This window comes from Dromiciops gliroides, chromosome 2, assembly GCF_019393635.1.
Source record: "Dromiciops gliroides isolate mDroGli1 chromosome 2, mDroGli1.pri, whole genome shotgun sequence".
Taxonomy (NCBI): Eukaryota; Metazoa; Chordata; class Mammalia; order Microbiotheria; family Microbiotheriidae; genus Dromiciops; species Dromiciops gliroides.
In genome coordinates, this window is record NC_057862.1 from 695,666,064 (window position 1) to 695,672,063 (window position 6,000).

The following is a 6,000-nucleotide window of genomic DNA, read 5'->3' on the forward strand; positions in this document are numbered from 1 at the left end:
TTCTTGGCCTGAATTGTTGAAAGCTCTTGGAAAGCTAATGCCTTCAAAAGAGAATGAGAAATAAAGAATCCAAACAATCTCTGGCAGGGGTATTTGAACAAGAAAATGAGTCACTTCCCTCTCTTCAGGAAAATTCCAGCCCATTGATTAAGTGTTGGATATAGGAAGGTCAGCTTATGGAGGTAGATGGTTTTTCTGCTCCCTAAATAGTTACAGAGACACCAAGATAGGAAGCCTAAGGCCAAATCTCTGCCCACTCAGCTCTTCCTTCCATTCAGCTTCAAATGTGGTTTGCTCAAAGCAGAGATCTGACCATGTCCCCCCTATTCCAATTCAGTAAACTAAGTTCCAGCTGCTCTCTCTGCCCTCTAGGACCAAGCAGAACATCCTGGATTTATCATTTCAAGCACTTCCTAACCTTTCTGGACTTCCCTTTTGGTTTCCTCCTGACTTCCGTCCACACATACTATGATCCGCCCCATCAGCCTCCTTACCATTCTTCACAGAACACCTGACTCCATGTCTTTGCTCTTGCTCTCCCCATGTTTGGAATGATCTCCCTCCTCACATCTGCCTTCTGACTCCCCTGAAGTCACAGGAGTAGTTTTTGGTACCTTTCAGTGACAGGGCCTTCCCTCTGAGACTACCTTATATCAGGGAGAGACAGAGACAGAGACAGAGAGAAACAGAGAGAGACAGAGACACAGAGAGAAGAGAGGGGGAAGAGAGACAGAGAAAAAGACACGGGGAGGGAGAGAGATGTGTATATGTGTATATATATATATATATATATATATATATATATATATATATATATATATACAGAATCATGTATGTATATATGTAATATGTGAACATATATGTATATTGTATTGTGTATCTGTGTACATATATGTATAAAAACTCATTTATTGCTTTTTTATCTCCCACCTTAGAGTGCATGCTCCTTCAGGGCTGCAGACTGATTTTTGCCTTTCTTTGAATCCTCAGCTCTTAGCACAGGGCCTGATATAGTACGTGCTTAATAAATGCTTGTTGCCTGACTTGACTGACTGAGTGACAGCCTGATTCCAAGAAAGAGGGTGGCCTTCTGTGAAAGGCAAAGCCTTTGAAAAGTGTGGAATCCAAGGCTCACAGGTAGGGCAGTGCAGGGGGGCTGGGGAAGTGTACCCTCAGGAGTCAGAAAGCCTGGCTTCTAATTCTCACATTAGCATAACCTCAATGCTGACCTTCAGGCAATACTGGCTCCTCATTTATCTACCATCCTGCTGATGTGACAACCCCACACTTGCTAGCTGGTGACTCTAGGCAACTCTCTTCCCAACTTAGGTCTCAGTTTTGTCATTTATCAAATAAATGGATTAGTCTAGATGCCTTGGAAAGTAGTTTCTGTTAAGTTCCTGTAATTCAATAAGATGATACATGTGAAAACACTTTGTGAAATATGAGGAATGGATAACTAAGGCCCTGACCTTTTTTCTGGCCTATTGGCCAAAGGGAAAGGAATTATGGTTAGTGGCAGGGACCAGTAAGCTGCTATTCCCATCTTGATTGCTGCCAGCTCTTCTGAATTGAGAGGGAAGAAGAACATGCCAGTCACTTGTGATGGCTTCTCTGGGGGACAGAGTAGAAAACTGGACATAGGACAGATCTCAATATTAGTCAAACTTTTGACATGGTGCTTAGCCCATAATAGTCAGAAAGCCTCAAGATCTTGTGAAAGTGGTATGAGCCCTGAATAAAGCATACTTTGAAACATCAATGGATCCATGATCCCATAGTATGACAAAATTCAAAAGATAGAAAGGGCTTCTAGTCTAACCTATACTACGAAGGAAACAGCAATATAGTAGATCCCAAAGGGCTCATCTAGCCTCTGCCTGAAGATCTCCAAGAAGGAAGTCAAATCCATATAGGCTTGCTTTCCACTGGTGCCCACTGGAACCCTTCTATGCCTTTTCATCCTCTGTGATTCTAGCACACATCCTTTTCTGACTGCTCCACAAAAAGTTCCCTTGGTGTCTCTTAATATCCCAGGGCCACCAAGGTAGCCCTCTTTCCATTACTTAAGAATAAGCATGGACCAGAGAAAGAGAAACAGTGTCAATGATGTGTTCAGGGAATGATGTATGATCAGAATAGAAGATGGGCTATGTGAAAGGTGAGATTGTGGAAAGACATCTAATGGACAACTCATTATCTCTACTGCTTATTGCTAAGTGTCAAGAAATTAAGAGGAAGACCACCAGCATTTGGGATGGACCTGACTGTGGAGAAATGGGAGACATGAATGAGAAGCCCACAGGATAAGCAAGCATAGATATGTTTGGAATGGCACCCTTGGCCTAAGGAACATTCCATCTCCCACCTCCATGCCTTTTTAGGCTGTTCCTCATATCAGGAATGTTTTCCTTCCTCACCGGTCTTATAGAATCCTTATGTTCTTTGTATCTGCCAATCAAGTGTCAGCTCTTAAAATGTCTTGCTTGCTTGCCCCTTTCGCAGAAACTAGTGTCTTCCTCTGGCTCCCCCAAAATATCATATTGTATCCACTCTGCATTTACTGTGCTTTGTATTTTTTTTCCTCCAGTAGAATAGAAACACCTTGAGTTGCTTGCATTTTTCTCTCTGTATCCATAGTGCCTGGCATATAGCAATCAACTGAACCAATGAATAAACTAGCATTTATGAAACACCTATGGTGTGACAATCACAGTGATAAGTAGACACTGGGGATAGAAAGACAAAAGAGAAGAAATGAAACAATTTCTGGGCTCAAGAAGCTTCCATTCTTTTGAAGAGATTGCATGTCTGGATGTGTGTGTGTGTGTGTGTGTGTGTGTGTGCATACAAAATTGCTAAAATGTTATTTGAGGAAGGAAAATGTAGTTGCAAAGGGGAAGGAGAGAGGTTTCGTGGTCCACTGCAGTGACGTCAAAGACCAACTGAAAAAGCATATAGGCATCTCTCAGCCTGTCCCTCTTTTGCCTTTCATGTTTCTTACATGACTGGTCCCACCTCCAGCCCCATCATGCATATCTTTTCCATAATTTCTCCCACAAAATGTCATTATTGGAAAACACAGTAGGAGGAAAAATAAACTAGAAGCAAGAGCACTTCTGGCCTTTGAAGAGAAAATCATGACCAGAGCCAAACCTCCTTTTCTCATTCCTGGCAGTCCTGCCACACCTCACTTTGCCAGCCCACAGTATCTGGCTCGAAAGCTTTCATTTTCTAGGCTTCGGACATATGGGTCTGTTTATCCCAGCTTCTTCCCTTTCCCAACAGGAAGCTTCATTTTTTCATCCCTTATAAAAGATAGAATGACTCCTGCCTCCTGCTGCAACTCCAGGGCTGACAGCCAGGGATCCAGAGAGAGGGAAGTCACTCTGTGATGCAAATTCCAAGGGGAAGGAATTTTCCTTTGTTGCCAACTCACAAAGCCTGGCTTGTCTCTTTGCACCATATCCACTCACTCCTCAACCCCAGCCCAGATTTATGCTCCCCTCTATGCTTTGACTGGTGCTGTTCTCTATGTTCTATCTTCTGTTCTGTCAGATGCCTTCCCACCCATCTTTGAAAGCTTCCTCCCTGCAGATGTCATCTTTGGATTCTAACAGAAGAAACCCCCCAATGTGGCATTGGGGAATGAAACATGAAGACAAGAAAGACAATGGAGGTAAAGTAGAATGGGCTGCCTTGAGAGGGAGTGGGTTCTCCTCAATGGAGGTCTTCAAGCAGATCCTCATGGGTAGATCTTGAACTGAATGGCCAGCTCAAATCCTGTACTTCTGTGGTTTTGGCTCTGGGACTACATCCAATATCACAGGCAGGAGGAGTCTGTGATGGAAGTGACATCAAGCTACTTGCCTCTTGACAACTTCTGTGTTCCCATTTCTGGACCTTCACACAGGGTGTTCCCCATGCCTGGAATGTGCTCATTCTTCACCTGCCTCTTTTTGTAGAATATGAAGTTACCCTCAAGCTTTAGTTTAAGTTCCACAAGATCCTTTTGATTCCCCTTGATTACTAATACCTTTCCCTAGAAATCATTTTGTATTTGCTTTTCATGAATATTGTATCTACTTAACTGTGCTCACATCATCTTCCCCTCTTCTGGCCACCACATAGACACACAAACACAAACACACAGAAGTTAAGTTCTTTGAGGTTAGGCATTAGATTTTGACTTCATAACCCCAGTACCTAGGACATAGTAGGAACTTAATAAATGCTTATTAAATGAATAAATTAAATCATTTTGCAGGCAATGATTTTCAAGACATCTAAAAGGGTTAAGTGGGTTAGTGCTGAATTTTTGAGGAAGAAAACATCATAGCTTTTATTACTACAGAAACTAATAATTTAAGCAAAATAGGAAAACTAATGAAAAGGGTAGCAAATTGGAGAGATGGAATAAGAATGAGGGGAAGAGAGATAGTGGTCATAAGGTTGTCTTAAACTAGCTGAAACTAAAATAACTAGGAGATATAGTACTGTGTTTACAGAAGAAGAGGAAGAAAAATATAATTCAGGGTGCAGGGGAGGATTAGAAGCAAATGAAAGAAATATAAACCTAAATCTCACAACTTTAAATATGAATGGTTAAACAATCCAATAAAAATGAAAAAGAGCAACATGCAAAATGAGAAAACAAAATCCCACTATCTATCACTTACTAGCTTAAAGTAAAGACAGGCATGGCAGACTTAAGGAGCCCCACCTCATTAGGGGATGAGGCCCATAAAGACTCAGGAATGTTCGAGGGAATTTTGGATACCTCCCCTACTGTTCCTTGAGCTTCTGTAAGTAAAATTGGTAATAAATGAACAGTATTCTCTGGCAATTGTAGGGAGACAGCCCCATCTGGACCACAAGATATGGTTGCTCTAAGCTTGCAAAGGAGATCACGACCTAATAAATTTACAGGGGCATCAAGCATGAGTAAGAATGAATGTTCCACTGTTAAGGGCCCCATAGATACCATGCGAGGGTTCAATTTTGCCACTCTCTGGGTTTTTCCTGAGACTCCTACTACATTCAAAAATCCTACAGGTCTACACCCAGCATCTGGTTTGCTTACTAATACTGATTTAGAAGCTCCTGTGTCTAGCAGACAATCGTAATAAGTCTCCCCCACTTTTAGGGTGACGTGTGGTTCTTTACTCTGGGGTTCTTTACTTTGGGAAGGTGAATGGACTGGTACAAGGGCATTCAAAAAATCTGGATCTGGGAATATATGGCTTTCATTATCTATGTTCCATTCCTCCCCAAGACCCCATAATTCCTGCGCCCTCCTCTAAGAGGGACCTTGGTTATTCTGGTACTGCCTTTCTGTATTCCTCTGATAGGGTCTATTACTGGTATTCTGATACTCTCCTTTTGTATTCCTCTGAAAAGATCTATTTCTATTTTGATTTCGCCTGTAATTAGAATTTCTTCTCCAAGTCCTACATTCCTTCACTTCATGCCCCTCCTTATGACAGTAACAACACACCTTAGTGTCCTTGTTCTGGTGTTCACATGGCTGACTAGGAATTGCCGGTGCCAGAATGCTCTGTTTAGGGCGATCTGGACCTTCCTCACGTGAGTCAAAGACATAATTCACAAGGTCCTTAATTCTATCAGCTGTAAAGCTCCTCCAATCTGGACATTGAGTCAGAAAATATTTGCATACTTCTGGCAGTGAATTACAAACAAACATGTTGAGGATAATATAAGAATCTTTTAAATCAATTGGATCCAATCTGGTATATTCCCTGGCGGTCTCACAAAGCCTATTGTAAAATCTGCTTGGTCTTTCATTAGCCTCCTGAAATGTGCTCATAAATTTCATCCAGTTTTCGAGTTTTTTAGAGCATAATTCCATTCCCTTCAGAAGTGTTTCCCTAGCCTCTTTTAATCTTTGGAATTCCCTGTCATTATTATAATTCCACTCTGGATCCTTTAGAGGCCATTCCATATCAGCCTGACCCTTCACAACAAGGGCATTTCCTGCTT